Consider the following 20,745-nt stretch of genomic DNA (forward strand, 5'->3'; position numbering starts at 1 on the left):
ATCTTTCAGTGTCCATGTAATAAGATCGAATAAATGCTGTTGTTTCTTTCCATGTAGGGTAGAGGATTTAGCAGCATTTTCTCCCTTTAATTTAGTCAGAGTAACCATAGTAGGTTTTCCTAACAAACAGGGCTATATACAAAAGAAAAATGTAAAATTAAAAAGATAAAACAAAAGGGGGAAAAAATCAATGAAATAACATGATGTTAAGAAGAAGTAATGTTTAAGAGGAAATCAAAGGAAGGGAGAGCAACTAAAAAGACTGAACGAAAGATAAAGGGCAAAGGATTTAAAAATTAAACAGAGAGAAAAGATTAAAGAAGGAAAGGCAAAAAGCAACGCGGCAGGATTTAAGAAGCCAGTAAAAAGAAAAGACATGCAGTGATGACAAAAGAATAGCAAGTACCAAAGAAAATATACTCGAAATAATGAAAAGAAGAGAGAAAAGAGGAAAGTAAAATAAAAGCAATTGTAAATTAATTTGAAAACACATTAGAGCAAAGATATAATGTCCATGGGCTTCAATTTTTTTTTAATCTTCTTTGCTCTGTTAATGATTAAAAGAAAAATCAGTGGTTATGTTCAGATTTAGAACAAAATTTCCAATATGCAGGGATACAGCATGGTTTAGTAAAGAGCATACTGCACTTCACTGCACTTTATGCCACGACATCTTTCAATGTTTCTAATTCATAGATGGAAGTGACCTTCACCTTGGCTCTGATGCTCTCAGTTGCCTAAATATTGTAACTTTATTTATAATCCATCACTATTTCGCATTTCTGAAACTACTAACTTATTTTATGGTGAACTAAAAGATGTTTCATAATGGCTAAATTAAATTAAAAATAGAATTACCTTTAAATAATAAACAGTTGTTCTCCACAAGAATAGTGCTGCTGAAAGTTTACAAAATTTGAGGGGACATTTTTAGGTGTCATAATAACCGATGGGAACTGCTAGTGTTTAACAGGTAAGTGTACGAGATGCTCTGTGTCCTGCAATATCCTGAGGTACACTCTTGTAGATATAAACACATAATAAACCAAAGCCTGGACACTACCTCCATTTTGTATCCAACTATGAAGTATTACTGCATGGTTTTAACATACACTGAATTTTCTGGGAATATAACTCATTTACATCAACAGATACAGTTTGTTGTAAAAGAACGTAGCCAAGAGTTGCTCACTATTTCAGAAAAATCCTATCATTAATAGCTATGCTGCTCTTGGTATTTGAGGCTCTAGTAGAAAACATTAGTATCAGCCTGAACTCATAGCCACCCCATTTATGGTGATCTAGCATATATGTGCAAGCATCTACTATGTAAATGTCCAGGCATTCACATAAACATACATCTATGTCAAATTATGTTAGCGCATTACATAGTTTTTATTCAAGTACATACGTAAACAGGTTGCAGAGTGGTAAGAAGAATGTTATAAAATATTCGCTATTAAAAAATTGTATTAGGTATGAGAGCACTGAGGACCACTGATCTAAGGGGTAGGAACTGAGATACAAGAACTTAAAGAGATGATAGGTCCTCAGTGAATGTTTACTGAATGAGTAAATTAAGTATAAAGCAAATAAAACATTACCGTTCCAACACAGTCCACAGCTCTCCATTTATGTATGTTTATTTCTATTAGTGCGTTGAATCCTTTCACTATGTGAAACGTAGAGTATCTTGATGTGATTACTTTAAATTTATGTAGCACCTTAATTTGATTAGAATGTCTTTTCTAGTACTGTTAGGATCAACGCAGCAATAAACAGTAATGTATCAATAAATACTAAAATCATAAAACCTTTACAATGAATTTTTACTTATGTAAACCATGATAAGTGAAATGTTAACTACTACTGATTCTCATATATACTGCTCTGTAAAACAAGCTAGGTTACTTTTAAAATATTGTTAAAAAGTTAATGAATCAAGTGAAAGTGTTCATAATTCTTAAATAGACAAAACTTATGGGTCGACTGTTCTCCAAGCGTTTGTGCTTAAGTGTCCAGTTGTACGTGGGCCTCGAGGGAAGGCTCAATGTTTTTATTTTCCACTTTCACTTCAAATCACACTCCAGGCAGAAGGGAAACTAACAGGGATGGGTGAAGTTAAATACTTTTTTTGGGCCACAGGGCATGGCCTCTCCCTTGGGAGTCTTCATTATTCAGAAGTACTTGTTTCTGTCTTCCTATGTGTAAGCAGATTTCATATACCTCTGTCTAAAATGGAATAAAAACTTTCAGTTAAAAAGTGGAACTGTGGCTCTATGCATTTCTCCATTTTCCCTCCTGAAACCATGTAGAAACGAGAGTTCAAGACTGTTCAAAAAAGGGATAAACTTACAAGGATAAAAAGTTCAACAAAAGACATTTGCAAAATAATTTTGGAAGCTGGAAAACTAACACATGAATGGTGGCTGACTTTACAGACTTCACAAAACTGAACCCTTGGTTGGCTGTGGGAACAAGCCAAGAACTGACCCGATCCGTACTGCAGGAGCCCCCAACCCCAAATTTGTAGCCCTAAGTACCTCTGCAAGAAGACTGATTAAAGCCGTTTAAGAAGGAGCTAGACTTTCCTGCCTTTCCTTTTCTGCCCCACAGTCAGACGACTTCCCCTCCCCATCCCAAGCAGAAACTCATTTTCCTATTTGATACCAAGTTTTCCTTTATATTCATTTGTTTGTTTGCTTGTGCGCAGTCTCTGGTACTGAACGCATTTCTTTCCACCTTTTATGGAAGGAGGGTAGGATGGACAGAAAGAAAGGGGGGTAGGAAGGAAAAAACAAAGGTGGGTGGGAAGAAGAGCAGGAGAGAGGAAGGACTCATGACAAAAATACAGTAAAATCTGCAAAGCCAGAACCTGTGTAGGGCAGAAACCTGTGAGAGAAGGTAAACTCAAGTATTTTCTACTAAACAAGGGATAGACAAGCAGCAAGATGGCACCCTGTCAAAGTCAGAAAACTGTGAAACCTGGAAAAACAAGAAAGTCCCATCAAGTTCCGGCTCTCACAGGTTTCAGTGTATTAGGGATTGGCATCAAGCATAACTTCGTGCATTCAGTAAAGACAGCAATAGTAGCAGAAGCATGGCACTTTTCATTTAAACAATCTCATACTTCAGCAGAGCTTCCAGGCACACTGAGGAGAAAGGTCTGGTGATCTACTTCCAAAAATCAGCCAACAAAAGCCCTAGGGATGACAACAGTCCAATCTTGTTGTGCATGAGGTCATGGGCTTGCCACGACTTGGGGAGATGACTCAATGGCAGCTAACAATAAACAACAACACTGCCCTTATTTCTCAGGATTATAAAAGGAGTAAGCAATACCGAGAGATATCAAATGAGTACATATGCTCTCTTTTTACTTCCTGTTATATCCTAACTGACTTAAGTAAAATTTCCTCCATAAATAGGCATCCATGGCCCAAATACATTGAATATTCCATGAAGAATTAGTACAGCCAAAAAAAGAACAAGACTAAAAGCAATCAGTTATGGAATTGTGTTGAGCCACAAATGAAATAAGGAAAAATAAATATTTGACTCCTTACTGGAACTACCTGGTATTCAGCGATCTCTAAAGAATTAAACGAATAACAGTAGCATAGTCAGTAAGTCTTTTTCATAATTTCAATAAGAAGAAAATTTCCTTATTTTGTGGTCTACAAAAGTCCTCCAAATAAAGATCAAGATATAAACTATATTCTATTTCAGTTTTATAGATTACAAAGTCATGTAAAATAAGATTATCACTGATTGCTTAAGATAACAAAGAAAATATCCTCAGGTTATCCAAGTTAAGGAAAGAAAGTACCCTATACAACCCTTTCTACAACTCTACTCAATAACACTTTCTTTCCTCCAAGGGAGAAGTGAGGGAAAGGAAACAGGAAGACTATATGCTTGTGGGGTTTATGCCACACATAATTGAAAAGGTTCTCTGTTTAAAGCTACACATCGCTGAAATGAGACTTCTATTTTCATGGAAATATCAGCTCAATAAATGTACTTTAAATTGGAGAATAATAATAATAAGAGATTACTGACACTCTGTAACAGGATCAAAAGTACTTTCTATACAAATGGTAATTTTAAAAAACATTGTTATATATGACAGAAAAGTAGTATCAATGCAGGCACACATGATTTTGTATATGATAATCAAGTGACTCAACCATGAGACAAAGCTCATGAAAAAGCATTAATTGGCTATAGGCTTAGGGTATGGCAGGTGGAAAGTGTAACATATAAAATGAAGTTAAGCACACTTTTTGAATTATGATTTTCTGGGTGGTTCCCCTTGTCATATAATGAACTATTACATTTCATTTCTGAATAACTGAGGAGATTAAAGCATTCAACTGTAGCTCATGAATTACTCTGGAAGCTATACAGAATTTAAATGTTATAGCTGGTCTTTCATTTTTCATTGTCTTATAAATGAGTTTATTAATAAACAAAAAGAGTTCATAACTTCTACGTGGTATACCATTCATGTGCCCCCAGTTCATTCATTCAATAGTTACTGACCTACAAAGGGTCAGGTATGTACTAAATGACAGATAGAATAAGACTCACACATTCCATGCCCCCACGGAATTTACAGAAGAGTAGGGAAACAGATATTAAACAAATCTCTTTGTTATCCAAAAAAAAAAAAGTAAATGAAATGAGCTGTGGTAAAGAGCAAGAGAATAAAGGAGTGGGGAGTTACGTTAGACAGGAAGGTCAGCAATAGCTCACAGAGATGGCCACGTTTAAACTGATACTCAAAAGATAAGAAGCAGCAAGCCATGTGCAGGCAGGAAGGAGAGCATTCCAAAAAGAGGAAACAGCAAGTCCAAAGGCCCTGAGACAGAGAGTGTTTCAGGAACTGACAGGAAGCCAGCCATGCCAGGCAGTTTCTAACTGTTTTGGGTGCCAAAAGACTTTCTATCCTAGTGAAATCTAGGAATCCCTCCTCAGAATCATATTTTCAAATGCACAGAATAAAATACATTAAAAAAAAAATAGGATTACAAAAAAAACTATACCAAAATTTATTTCTATCAGAGAATTCATGGGGGTCAAAGAATACAACGTTAAGAATTCCTTCCAGCAAACATGAGTAAAAGCAAAGAGAAGACTGTTGCAGTGGAGATGGAGGAGTGAATAACTCCAAGAAAAATTTGGGATTTTGGATTCTTTTCTTACTACGTCCAAATTTCTGAGCATGGATAATTTTGTTTTTATACAGTGAAACTTTTTTAAAATGTGAATTTGTTTATTTTAAAGAAAGACATTTTTAAACTGTGCCATATGGAACTCAAAAACTTAAATTGAGAATTTTTCTAATAGAAGACATTTTTCCATGGGCAATCATTCATTCTGTGAACACTTCTTGTGGATAATGATATTAAGAGCTATCATTTATTGAGCACTTGCTCTGTTTCAGGCACTAAACTTAGTGCTTATATTGCAATGTCTATTTTTGTTCCCTCAAAAATCCTTTGAGGCAGATTGTATTTTTATACCCTTTTAACAGACAAGGATATTAAAGCTCAGAGATACTAAGTAACTTGTCCAATATCACATAGCTAGTAATCATAGAACTGGGAATGGAAGCCTGGACTAAATCCAGAGTCAGGTGTTACTGAGCACCCACTCAGTACTCAGTGAAGGATTGGCACCTATCCAGAAAAGGCTTATGCCAGGGCCCAAATCTTAAAGAGCCAACAAGGCAGACTAAAAGAATAATAAACACACACAACATTAGTGGAATATATCAAAAACCCAAAACCAAATAAATCCACTGCCGTCGAGTCGATTCTGACTTATGGTGACCCTCTAAGACAGAGTGGAATATAAGAGGCCATAAAAATATGTGCTTGCTTATGTACTACAAGCATTAATACTCAGAGAATGGACAGCGCTATATATGGTGGAGAATGGTTTAGGGAAAATATAAGACCTGAACTGTTTTCTTTTTTTAAAGCTGGATAAGATTTAGGTAAAGGCCCCTGCTGGAGCAAACAGTTAAACACTTCACTGCTAACCAAAAGGTTAGTGGTTTGAACCTACCCAGCTGCTCTGGGAGAGAAAGACTTGGAGATCTACTCATGTAAAGATCACAGCCAAAAAACCCTGTGGGGCAATTCTACTCTGTCACATGGTGTAGCCGTGAGTCAAAATGGACTTCATGGCACCTAACAACAACAAAGATTTAGATAAGCTTAAAGGTGAAGGAAGTATATTTTGGTAATGAAGACAACAAATTATATGAAGTAACATAGTACAGTTAACAGATTTAATGGCAGAAAACTTAGTATCAAATTCTAGATTTTTAACCTCCTGGCTGTAAAATTTTATAGTTACTTAACTCTCTTATTATTCAATATTCTCATTGGCAAAATGTGTTTAACAATATCTGCTTATAAAATTATGTGAACACATGTTGCAAACTGAAAAGCGGTCCCCTTAGCAGTTTTGTATATCTAGTAAATAAACATGGAAAACCGTGGATTTTTACTTAAGTTTTTCCAAAAGTCAGGAGCCTCACAGTCACCCTCTTCTTGGAATCTAGGTCTATCGTACCAGCTTCTGAGTGATGGTAATAATGGCTAAGGATGACTTAATAAGTTCTTCCTCCAGAAAACATTTACAATTAAAAAATAGCCCCCATGCCCTAGAGATAAAAATTGAAGAATAAATTAATTTCAGCTCTTATGGAAATAATGATGAAAACTGAAATTCTGGGACAGGAGGACCTTTGAGTCTTCTTTACATCATACTGTCCAGGAGCAGCAGCCATTTTGAGGAAATTACATTAGTCAGTCCAATATTAAAATCTGAAAGAAATATCAATTAAGAGACTTAGGATATTGCTAGCAAATAACCAATCAAGAAATGGGTATTTCAAGACTTAAATAGAAGGCATTGATCTCTTAAAATTTCTTAATAAACAAATAAGCATAGTAAAATAGTAACATCTATTAAATTGGAACAGTGAGTACACAGTCTGCCAAATTAGTTTCTGTCCTTTTTTTGGTGGATTCGAATCGCCAGCCTTTTGGTTAACAGTCGAGCACTTAAACACTACACCACCAGGGTTCCTTTGTATACCTTAAGCATTTCTTAACTTGAAAGTGACAAATCTTAAAATGTAAAAATAAAGAAGTACTTATTACAATGGACACAGAAGTATGCTATGTCAGCAGCTAATTCCTATTTTATTGTTTATCTTATTTTGTACCACACTAATCTTCTGGCAACTGAATATGACAGGTTAGATAAAACACATCTGGGCTCAACAAAACACTACCTCAAATTCTTGTGAATTCAATACTATGTCAAGATAAGTCCTTTGAGGTTTTTCCTAAACTCAAAAATTGTAACAGACCATCACTAATTACCTATTTTTTCTAAATCTAAGAATATAGCCAACAAAACTAAGTTGATATACTTTGCCGAACCTGATACAAATAATACAAAACACAAATATATATCATATAAACTAGACATTTCAAGAAATGTAATAATGCTAATTTATATTTGTCCTAAAATTTACAGTTTTTGGAGAACTTTCATTTACATTATTTCAGTTAACAGTAGAAATTATAACTTGCATATTCTGTAGGAGAATGATTCAAATGTTATCTCAGCAGAATTCTTGACACACCAGCTGAAAAAACTACCCTTTGGCATATTTTCAGGTAAAGAAGTCTCTCTTAAGAGGCTTGAATTAACTTGTTGAAATTGCTTAATATGCTAATTGTATAAATGATAGCTGAATATATGATTATGAAATATAATTTATTTATATTTCTCTACTAAGTTTAGCTGACAGCTTAATAGTCAGCAGTTCCATGCTTCCACAGTTGAACATATAAACCTTAAACTGAAAACAAATTAGTAAAGAACAAGAAGTAGCAAAGGCTAAACAAAAAAATGTCATCTGTATATTTGTAGAGATTATTTAAAAGGGAGCAAAAGTGCTATATTAAAAATATACTTAAATAAGATGAGTCTAATTTCTAAATAACTTCTCAAAGCGATGCAAACATTTTTTTTCTTTAAAACCACATAGCCCAACAGTCTGGACTTTTGTGATACACACTATACCACCACCCTAATTCTAAAGATCCCTGCAGGCAACCAACAACTGCTGTATCTGTGGAATGTGCTCTTTGAACTGTACAAAAGCCTTCAGCCTTTCCTGCATTCTGCAAACAACAACTGCCAAGTGCAATTATTTCTCTGACTCACCATAATACAAGTGTTACATCTCCCCCCTCCTTAACTTCCCTAGCGCCAGCAATGACCTATAATGTCTACATTTATAAATGCATTAATAAAATCATTTCTCCTAATCAAAAATGAATTTAGTTTAGTAGTATAGTAGTTCAACTGAATAGAATATAAAATTCAACAGGCACCGTATTCCCTTTTGTATATATGTTTTAAGAATTCTATTTCTATAGACGGATTCAAGGATTGAATAGGATTAGTCCTTTTAATTATATGGCTGGGATCTTCAGCTTGAAATCTTTCTTATAAAAAAATGCAAACACAATAGTTGTTTATATTCAATTCATCTGCCAAAAAACTCATTAGAGCTAATAAGAATACGTCCTTCCAAAAGTGAGTATCTCTTGATATTCAAAAGGAAATGGAAAAATAAAAGGCAAAATAAGTCTTAAGGTAGAGTTGCATCGATATTTAAACTTTTACTAGTTAAATGTTAGAATACAGCATTTTTCTAGCCTAGCTCCAATTTAACAAACTGCTTTTCTCCACTGAGTACATCTTTGACATTACGTATATCAAAGTATTTTTCATTCTTAAGAAGATAATGTTAAACCCAGTTCTGAAGAGTTAGTTCTACTTTTTTCATGTACGTTATCAGCTGCATGTCTCTATTCTAAAATATTTGAAGTTTTGCCCCTGAAGTTATAAATAGAGGAGGCATCATCATTTACTTTACACAGAAAAACTAATTATCAAGTTGCTGTTGTCAGGTGCGCTCAAATCGATTCCAACACATAGTGACCCTAAAGGACAGAGTAGAACTGCCCTACAGTGTTTCCAAGGAGTGGTGGATTCGAACTGCCGACCTTTTGGTTAACAACCATAGCTCGCTGTAGCTCTTAAACACAGCACTAGATATTATAGGAGACATCAAGAAAAGATAAGGCATGGTTTTATTTTTTTTTTTAAAGCTAACAATCAAGTTGAGAGAACTAAAAAATCCAAACACGCTGCTGTCAAGTCAATTCCAACTCATAGTGACCCTATAGGACAGAGCTGAACTGCCCTGTAGGGTTTCCAAGGAGCAGATGGTGGATTCGAACTGCCAGCCCTTTGGTTAGCAGCCATAGATCTTAACCACTGTGCCACCAGAGCTCAAGTTGAGGGGAGCAAGACACAAATGCATAAAGCATTTAAAGTACAAGGAAATATATATATACAATACATATTTACCCTTTTTTTAATTAAGAGGAACTTTTCATTTCATGCCCCATTTTTCTGAAGTTCAGCCTTATACCTTTTTTAAGAACCAGAGGCATCTTAGAGTGTTAAAATACAAGATCAAATCTGACTTAGAAGCTGAACCATCCCATAGATACGAATTTCTTTTCTCCTTCCATCAAATCTTCATCTTTTATGCCAATCCAGTCACCTCTTCCTATTGATTCTATAAAAAGCTTTTTTACTTAATTAAGTGATATAGTATTTTATCTTTTCATTGGTGCATGTATTCAATAAATATTAAATAATGACATGCCACACTGGTAAAGAATAGTTGAACCATAAGGTAAAGACTCATGCTTTAAAATCAGACATGCGAAGGTTCAAATTCTGGCTCAATCACTTAGTAACTGGACAAACTACTTGACTTTTCTGAGACTCGGATATATCTTCTGCAAAATGTACACAGGCGACATAAAGGCAAATGTCATCAACAACTTCGAAGGCTCATAGCCTCCCAGAGGAAGCCAGGCTTGAATTGGGTCTTGAAGGATATTAAGAGTTTACCTATCATATAAGAAGGGGAGCACGTTCCAAATAAAGAGAACAGAACACGCAAAAATACGTGCAGAGTGTGATATCTTTGGGTTATTGTTGGCTGCCATCAAGTCACCTCTGACTCAAGGCAACCCTATGTACAACAGAATAAAACACTGTCCAGTCCTGTGTCATCCTCACAATCACCAGCATATTTGAGTTCATCATTGCTGCTACTGTGCCAGTCCATCCTCACTGAGGTTCTCCCATGCCCTTGCCGGCCTCTGCTTCACCAAACAGATGTCCTCCTCTAACAACTGACCCCTTTTGATGACACATCCAAAGCAAGTGAGTCAGGCAATGTTCTTTGTGATCCATAAGGTTTTCACTGGCTAATTTTTCTAAAAGGAGCCCTGGTGGTGCAGTGGTTAAGCACTCAGCTGCTAACTCAAAGGTCAGTGGTTCGAACCTACCATCTGCTCCATGGGAGAAAGATGTGGATGTCTGCTTCCATAAAGATTACAGCCTTAGATACCCTATGGGACAGTTTTCCTCTGTCCTACAGGGTCACTGGAAACCCTGGTGGCATAGTGGTTAAGTGCTACAGCTGTTAACCAAGAGGCTGGCAGTTCAAATCCGCCAGGCACTCCTTGGAAACTCTATGGGGCAGTTCTACTCTGTCCTACAGGCTCGCTATGAGTCAGAATCGACTCGACGGCAGTAGGTTTGGTTTTTTGGTTTTACAGGGTTGTTAGGACTCAGAATCGACTTGGAGGCAATGCGTGTGGCTTGGTTCGATTTTCAAAAGTAGAGTGCCAGGCCTGTATTCCTAGTCTGTCTTAGTCTGCACACTCCTCTGAAACCTGTCCACAATGTGTGACCCTGCTTGTATTTGAAATACCAGTGTCCTGCCTTCTGGCATCATAGCAATATGCAAGCCACCATAGTACAACAAATGGACAGATGGATAGTGGATTCACCTTATAGTTTAGTGAATAGAGAAATTCTATTTTTGAGCACATCAAAATCAATTCATTCATCAATATTTATTAAATTTAGACTGTGTGCCAGCACCACTCTAGGCACTGGAGATACAGTGTTGAACAGGATACACAGCAGTTTATATAATAATGAATGCAGTAAATGATGAGAATGGGAATAAAGTGCAATCTAAAATAAAATATAATTTTTTTATTTTTTATGACACTGATTCTGAAAATCTGGTTAAGAACTAAAATAGTGGTTTCAGGTATTTGCATATAAACATCACATACATTAGCATCCATCTCTATAATGGAACTTGAGAAATTATGTTGCTCAAACTATCTTAATTGGTGATCTATACATATTTAAATGCAAATACAACTAGATTTAAAATAGCAAAACAGACATATCCAATCTCAGGTCAGTTTAACCATAAGAAAGTATTAGCAAAAGACAGGGAAGCAATAAAAAGATGTTTTAAAACTGCAGAACAAAAACAGAACTGTCTTTTGCAGAAGGCTTCTAATAACCGTTCATGTATAAAAGGTTCTGACAAATTAAAAAACTGGCAAGAATTGAGCATTCAATTAAGACACAGCTCTGCAATTTTTACTGTGAAAAACTTATATGGAATTCTGAGTTATTTAACTACGGTTTGTTAATGCAATTTACATTTGATTGTCAGGGGAAGACTGTGTTGCTGTGCGTGATGAAAAAGGGGGAGGGATACTGACGGGAAGGCTTTCTGCATTTCTCATTTGAGGAAAAAACTAAGGGTTTACCAAACTGATACTAATTAAGGATCTTGGGGGATCAGGGTAGGGAAATGGCAATGGAAGACTATAGAAATTTTAAAAAAGAAAAAGAAATGGTAACAAACTAACTGGATTTCTTTCTTTGAGACAAATGCTGACCCATTTCACTAGTAGTATCAGATTTAAGAACCTACATTAAAGGTCTTGCTTTGATCGTTCTATCAATACTGATCACTTGTTCTTACATCTAACAGAAGAGATAAATCTCTTGGTATTATCTACAAAAAATAAAAGCACATGGTATTTTCATAAAATGCAATGGGATGCACTAAAGCAAATTTTGGCTCACTTCACCATTTTGCTTAGGATTAAATCTCAATAAGAGTATCACAAATATGATAATGTGTTTATCTAATTCTATAAACTTTCCAAACTACCTTAGTATGTAATGCTGCTGGAACATCAAAATTCAAGATCAAAGGCACGCAACAATTGTGTTACGCAGAGAAAAATAGAAATTTAATAAAGAAATTTCGAAGATCAAAAGAAGCTACCTTAACAAACCCTTGAAATAATTTGCGTGAATCATAAGGGACACCAGAATGAGCATCTTCTAGTAATACAATAACGAGCAATGAATCAGTGAAAATAATGCCAGAAGTTTTATTTAATCTTTATGCCAGTGTGATGGTTAAGATGGTGTGTCAACTTTGTCATAATACTCAGTGTTTGAGTAGTAGTATAATGTTGTGATGACTTCCATGTTGAGATTTGATATGTGATCACCCCCATCATGGGGATCTGCTGTGAGTAGCCAATCAGTTGAAAGGGAGTTTCCTTGGGTATGTGACCTGCATCACATATAAGTGGACATTACAACAAAGCTCAGGAGCTTTTTGCTGGTGCCGGATCCTGCGGCTGGCTCCTGTTCATCTGACCGCCGATTCTTGGGGCTTGAGCTAGCAGCTTACCTGTGGTCTTGTCTGCCAATCTTGGGACTCACAGATCTTCATCGCAACCTGTGAACAAGGGCTCCATTCTCTGACTTGCTGATCTTGGGTTCCCCTGCCCCTGCAGCTACATGAATCAGGGGAAGCCTCTATCCTGACCCACAGACTTGCGGCATTAGATCTCACTCTATGTACATTTATACACTCTACTGGTTTTGCTTCTCTAGAGAACCCAGCCCAAGACAGCCAGGAAATGTGCAGGGTCCTTCATCTTTCCCCACTAAACTTCCTCCAAACCCTATGGTTTTACTAAGCTTTACATTTTATTGCTGTGTGCTGTCAAGTTGATTTCAACTCATAGCAATGCTATATGACAGAAAAGAACTGCCCCATAGGGTTTCCTAGAATGTAATCTTCCTAGGAGCAGATTCCTAGGTCTCTTCCCCCACAGAGCCACTGGTGGGTTTTTGCACCACCAGGAATCCTTTAAACTGTACATGCGCCTTTTAAATTCCAACATTCACATTCTGCACATCATGACATGTATGATCTACAATAAAACCAAAACATCACTTAATGGTATAAACCCATTCGAGAGAAAGTAAGCAAAACATAGCAAAAGTAAGGGTGTCTAAGATTCAGGCACTCTACTTTGAGTTAAAAGCTCAGAGAAACTCTCCAAAATGTTCACAAGAAGATGTAAACAGGTATGTTCATTGTAGTATTGTTTGGAATAGTAAAAAATGAAAAACAACCAAACTTTCCATCTACTGGAAAAGGGATTTAAAAATAACCACAATTTATTCCAACCATGGAATGTTAGACCGAAAAAAAAACCCAAACCCACTGCCATCAAGTCAATTCCACCTCATAGCAACCCCACAGGGTTTCCAAGGCTATAAATCTCTATGGAAGCAGACTACAACATCTTTCTCCCACAGAGTCGCTGGTAGTTTCCAATCGCCAACCTTTTGATTAGCAGTTGATCACTTTAAACACTAGGTCACTAGGCCTCCTCATGACATGTTATAAAGTAGTTAAAAACTAATGAATTATTACCCAAGAAAATAGCAAAAATGAAAAAAAGACAAACAATCTAAGTGTTGGCAAGATGTAAAGCAACTTGAACTTTCATACTGATGGTGGGAGAATAAGTTTGGACAACCACTTTGGAAGACAGCTTGGCAGTGTCTACTAAAACTGACACTATGATACAAAAACTCCGTTTCTAGGTACACAGATATGCATAATATGTAAAAGACTTGTGCAAGAATCTTCAAAGCAATATTATTTCTAATAGCCAAAAAGAAGAAGAGAGTCCAAATGCCCCAAGATAAAATGGATATAAACAAACAGTAGCTTACTGGTGCAATGAAATACCTTATAGTATTCAGAATAGACACTTAACTACACACAACAACATGGGGAAGCTAATAACTTCACATGGCAGAACCGAAGCCTGACATAAAAGACTGCATAGTAAATGATTCCGTTTATATCAAGTTCAAAAACAGACAAAATTGAATCTATGCTGTTAGAAGTCAGGATAGTTGTTAGCCTGGTGGTGGTAGGAGGGTGGGTATAGTAACTAGAAAGTAGCAAAAGGAAGAGGGAGTTCTAGAGTGCTGGTGATATTCTGTTTCTTGAGCTGGGTAATGATTACGGAGGTGTGTTCATTTTGTAAAAATTCATCAAGATGTACGTTTATTGTCTGTGTAATTTTTTATATGTAAGTTATCCTTCAATAAAAGCTTACTTTAAAAAAAGAACTAAGAAATCCATGTTGTGTATCAATACAGATAAACCCCCTAAACAAAATATTTTAAGGAAAAAAAATTCAGAAGGGCATATTTAATATGATACCACTCATATAAATTTTAAAACCATAAAAACCAAAGCTATGAGGATATTGATAAACACCAACTCCAAGACAGTAAAATCTCTAGAGGGAGAAAAAGGATGAGGCGATATAGCTTTTACTATACTGTGGCATCATATTTCTTAAAAAGAGAGGGCAAGATTGAAAAAATACAATAAAATATTATCATATGTCAAATTTGGGTATATGAGTTCCTATTGTATTATTTTCTGTATGTTTACAGTATTTCAAAATAAAAACCATAAAGAAAAGGTACCACTTGGGATTGTGCCCTAAAGACAATCTCTAAAAATGTTCTTCAGTAAAAAATATTCTTAACCCATTTGCTCACATCAGCAGATTAACAAATGCTTTTTTAAGTTATTTGAGATGGCTGATGTGTGTTTATTTTAGGGAAGGTTTTAAGTTTTAATACATTTAATATCTTTTGGATAAATCAAAAATTTACCCCATAAAATCTGCATACTTATTTGCAAAGTAAGATTTTGGGCCTCTTAATTTGTATAATAAATAATTAAATCATTAAACATTTAAAAGAGATAAGCAAAAATGACCTCTAGTTCCTATCTGTGGGAAACATATATTTTCAAACTATTCTTTAATACCTGACCTAAGACCACTTTGTTGCTCCTTTATGTTTTTTCATATGGCTCGAATCAAAAAGGAGCATATGAGTAATAATGGCTGTATGGTAGAACTGTCAACTCCAAAAAATTATACCACAGATGCATTAACTAAAAAAAAAAAAAAAAAGTTTTAGTAATACTCAGTCTCTTGTCCCAGATATCACTTTGGATCATTAACTTGGAAGTGGAATCTCAACTGGGTAACTGGTCCTTCAAATAGGTTTGAAGATTACCATCCATTTTGTGTTTAATAAGTTTTGTCTTTACCATCTTATCTTTAAAGCATGAAGTGATACAGGAAAAACACAAGTTCTAAGTTTTACATCTTTTTTAATAATAATAATAATAACTTAAAACTAATAGGTCAGGCATTCATGATAGTACTTGGCTTGGTAGATTTTATATTTTGAGTATTCTGTTTCTTTGTCACAATGCTCCCTCAGTGTCTGAGAGCAGTCAGTCAGCCAAGATTTGGAGGAATCATTCACCAGTCACAAGACACAAATTCAGGAAAGATATTCAGGCAATATTACGGGCTACTTTGTTAGGGTATTAACAGGTGCTTTTACCAGAAACCCAATATCATTATCTGAGGACATGGAGTATCATACTTCATTTCACTGAATTACTGTTGTGCAAAGATCCAAATTGGTTATGAAGACACTCAGTTGAACAAACCTCCCAAGAAACTTGTGCCTTGCTATTTCATCAAAATTAAATCACACGAATGTCAATTTTTCAGAAAGATTCATCTCTCACACCTTGCATATTTTGTCTCATTAAAACTGACACTTCTCTTTTCACGCATTTAATAAATAAATTACCTTTGTTTCTCAGATTCCTATACATCTCCTCAGGTTGGTCAATATACATATTTTTGGACTGTAATGAAGATGCAGTAATATATAATTATCTGAATGACACTGAAGGAAAAAAAAACCTATTTTGTCTGATGGGAATTTATAAAAGAAATGTAAATATCGTTCAGATCATCTTTTAAGGATTTATAAACATGAAACACAAAGAAATAATAACATTTTAAAGATTTCCAAATGGTGATATAATCTATGTTTTCTGAATTCCAACTCTAGAACTGCATCCTTTCCTGAAGAATTCACTAACTGCTTCAGAACTTAACAAATAGAACAAATAGCTACAGAAAACTACTATATCTGTATGTCTATTTTTTATTCATGTATAGATATAAATATATACAGTAAAACCTGAGACAGCTGGAACTTGTGTAAGGTGGACGCCTGTCAGAGAAAGAAAACTCAAATATTTTCCACTAAAATGAGGGATAAAAAAGTGGTAAGGCTGCACCCTGTCAAAGGCAGAAAACTTGCGAGACCCAGAAAAACAAGGCAGTCCTGTCAATTTCTGGCTCTCACAGATTTCACATACACATATATATATATATTTTGTATGTATATATATATCTAAAGAAAGATATAAGTACATATATGTGTGTATGTATACACACATACACACACATACATTTATTTATATACACATAATCCTATAAACATATAAAGGGCAAAAGAGAGAGATGACTATAATTAATTAAGTGCTTGCTATGTGTCAGGTACTTTTCATACCTGATCATTTAATCCTCACAAACAACCCCATAAGGAAATTATTATTATCACCTTTTTTCAGATGCAAAACTTACCCAAGATCAATACAAAAAGTAAGCGGCTGAGCTAACATTTGAATCCAAGTTTGATGATTGCAAAAATGGGTGCTCTTTCCTCCATGTTATGCTTAAAATAAGTTTTAAATAGACTGTAAGTACTTCTCTAAGCCTCTTTAACATAAAAAAAAAAAAAATCATCCTGGCACTATGAAGAAACATAGCTGGTTTTTAAAACAAAATCTGACTTTATTCCCAAAATTTCAATATGGCAAAGGAAAAGTTGCTACAAAGATAATTCTTAGTTGAATATGTTCAAAATGTAATTCCTTGGTAATCTGGGCCAAGACAAATCAAAATCATAGATTCTTTACAAATGCCAAGTTTTCAGAGGAACAAAAAATAAATAAATAAATCCAATGGAAACAGATGCAATCTCTCTAGAAATGTGTGTTGAGCCTAGCTATATCCAGAGCCTGGAGAAAAGAAGGGTTTTTATATTGCATTTTTTATGAAAAATAAATTCCTCATTTCCTTAATGTCCACCAACTAAATAAAATTATATTCACTCCTTGCATAATTAACCAATAGAAAATACTGAGAAAGAAAGATGGAAGGAAGGAAGAAACAGAATAAAGGAAAGAAAAAAAGAAGGCTAGAAGAAGCTCATATCTAGGACTTTTAAAACAAATTTATCATTATATAAAAAATTTTACTACAATAAAAAATACAAAGAGCATGTGCCTTTTAAATTTCTTTTACTACATACTACATTAGAATTAACAAATTAAAAGCCCACTTAAATGAAAAAGTGTTTCTGAGGATGGTCAACAACTACATAAAAAAATTTTAAGTAAAATAAACATGAACAACTCAGTAGAGTAGTTCGCTACAATCAAATAGAATGTTTGCTTATATTTAATGTAATAAATGTTTTTCTTTTTTTAATTCAAATTGAAATATCTATCTTAAAAGAAAGACAAATTTATGCCATGTAAGCAAGTTGTCATAAAAAGTCACTAAATATACACAAACACATAAGTCCTCTCGTAAGGACACCAAATAAAATACACTGCTTTGTACCATCACGAAGCATCAATTTACAATTCTATTTTAATTTGAATAGTTAGTGTAGATAAATCAAATTTGAAATTACTTTACTTTTTCTCAGTATTCTGCTGAACAGAAACATTGAGATTGTTTTTCTAAATTCTTTTTACTATGAATTATGTTGTTGTTATTAGGTGCTGTCGAGTTGGTTCCAACTCATAGTGACCCTATGTACAACAGAACGAACCACTGCCTGGTCCTGCACCATCCTCACAATCGCCAATACCTTCAGTGCAGCTTGGACTTCATTCTTCTGTACCATGGGTTCCTGATCATACCATCATGAATTATGTTAGACATGCAAAAAAGTCACTAAAATAAAGATGTACAGCTCAAGTGTTTTTCATAAAGCAAATATCCATGCAACTACCAGCCAGGTAAATAAACAGAACGCTGAGGACGCACCAGAAGCTCCAGGAGCCCCATTTCAATCTCTGACATCTCCCTCCCCTACCATACAGCCATTATCCTTACTTTTGGGGCATCACTTCTTGCATTCCTACACATTATGGTCTAGTTATGGAATTGCATATAAGAGAAATCATCTGGTACAATCTTTTGTACCTGGCTTCTTTTTTTCCTCAACGTTATGTTTGTGAGATTGTTTGTGTTATTCTCGTAATTTGTTCATTTTCAATGCTGTGGAGGAGAAAGTCAGGAAACTTTTTCTGTAAAGGGCATTATTTTCCAATCCTTTATCAACCTCAAAACAGCAAATGAAAGTTCACCACTGATCCACCAAATTTAGATTTTTTTTAAGTCTCATCACATTTTTCAATAATATAAATGAAAGTTTGAAATTAACAAAAACAATTTTTTTCATGTCAGCAAAAGAAGTGGTAATGTTTGTAAACTTTCTCCAAGGTATGGGTATAATAACAAAAAAAAAATTGAACATCTAAGTTCAAAACGGTTTCTTTTTGTATGCACGGTTGCTAAATTCAGGAATCCTAACTCACAATTATAGATTGTCAGGAATGGCCACCATATATGGTGGCTCTATCGGCATGTTCCAGATAATGGGATTAAATATAAACCTAGAAATTATGGAGTTTTCTCACTGCAGACTGCTTTGTCAACTCTGTCAGATGTTATGTAAACAAGAATATCACACTCAAAATACATAAAGGCTCGTGTTTTAATTTGGGAGGTAATTGGGAAAATGCATGATTTGGTTGTATTTAACTCTAATTAAGTATTTTCTATTGCACAGCCTGGGTTTTTAAAAGTCAAAACAATAATCTATCACTGAGTACTTTCACTGAGGAACAAAAAAATTATCAATTGTTAAGTAAAAGTCTAATTTCTAACAGCTAATCAATTACACCACGTATCAAGAACCTTACCACAAGGATGATGGCACTAGGTAACTTTCCAGAAAAAAAGTGCTGACAAAGAACACGATATTTCTTCTCAAATAATTTTCCTAAAATAAAACTAGCTTCAATCACCATTCTTTCTACCGATTTCTAAACAGTAACTGGATTCTATGTTTCTATATATTCTTTAATGCACATCTTTTAATTCTTCCTAATAAAAGAGGGATTCAGCCTTTCCAGTACACTGAGTCCACAAAATTTATACATTTTTATAGTAGATTATGGATACAAATCCAATTTAGTTTCAATACGCAAAGTGAAAGAGGGACTTAATGTCTCTCTTACAGAGAGGTGGCTTCAAATAGATAAATTAAGGTAGTGTTATTCTCAGATATGAAGCAGTATAAAAGGAAAAAAAGATCCAAAGTTCAGAGCAAAGGGATTATCATAACACAACTGCAGATACTAAATTCAAGGAAAATTACCTTCTATTTTATAAGAATACTCTCAAAATTCTTAACAGTTCTACCCCAGTAAATACATATAAAATTAACCGATTTGCATTAAGTATTATCATAAGGCATCACCTTATGTTTTAGTTAATAAATGTTAAGAGAAATCAAAATTAAAAAGTAACCAACCAAAGCACCTGAATGTTTTGCAGACTAAAAATCCAAGCGATATTATTTTCCATCACATTATTTTCCACCGATACCTGAATAGCCACAAGAACTTAGGGATGGAGAATGCAGAGAGCACAGATGACTTACATTTGGAGGGGCAGACTTCAATTCTCTCTCTCTCCCAGGATTGAGGAGTCTTATTCTTTGCTCTTACAATGCTCCTTTCTCCAGGGTATTCTTCTACTTCCAGAATAGGTCAGGACAAAGCTTCAACAGACTTCTATTATATGTTTGATCTAGGGGGAAATTATACTTTTAATCAATTATTACAAAATGCATCAAACTTTTTTTCTTGCTGTGCTGGGAGAAGAGGGATTCCCATTATTTTCTGTTGGAACTGAGGTGAACAGAAAAAATAGGAATTGCCATTGTTAAACATTATAATAAGTAAATCTAGTATTTTAATTTAATATCCCTAAAAGAAACCCATATCTACCTTCTTTTTCATTTTTATGGCTAAGCATCATAATATGAGAAAATTAATATTCAAAATATTGAACGACTATAACAGTCTACTCAAATGTATTTTTTAAAGAGTTTAACATGATTTTGCAAATCCATGAGTTTGAACGGACTGGCAGAGACGATTAGGTATCAAATATTTTTACTCACTCATTTTAATGTCTTAGGGCTGAAGCATTACACGATGATTAGAAAAATGTAAAGCAAAATCCACCTTTAAAATTTTTAATGGAATAATTAAAAAAAGGTGATTTCAAAAGTGTGAGTCAGACCAGAAAAAGATAGCTGAAGGTCTATAAAGCTTCTAAAAATGGGATAAAAGTTGGAAAATTGCTGTTCAAATAA

The 20,745-nt window shown here is 34.6% G+C and overlaps 1 protein-coding gene across 7 annotated transcripts in view; it reads right to left on the reverse strand.

Moving 5' to 3' along the window:
• FOXP2 (forkhead box P2) overlaps positions 1-20,745 on the reverse strand; it is a 636,455-nt gene that overhangs the window by 515,664 nt on the left and 100,046 nt on the right. For 5 of the 7 annotated variants that reach the window (XM_049894635.1, XM_049894634.1, XM_049894633.1 and 2 more), the window contains exon 2: positions 20,026-20,174. The exons of 1 other annotated variant lie outside the window; for it this stretch is intronic. The gene's annotated coding sequence lies outside the window, so the exon portion shown is untranslated. Of the gene's footprint in view, positions 1-6,761; positions 6,843-20,025; positions 20,175-20,745 lie in introns of all 7 variants that reach the window. One more of the 7 variants, XM_049894627.1, reaches the window with a different exon arrangement.

This window comes from Elephas maximus, chromosome 8 (assembly GCF_024166365.1).
Source record: "Elephas maximus indicus isolate mEleMax1 chromosome 8, mEleMax1 primary haplotype, whole genome shotgun sequence".
Lineage (NCBI taxonomy): Eukaryota > Metazoa > Chordata > Mammalia > Proboscidea > Elephantidae > Elephas > Elephas maximus.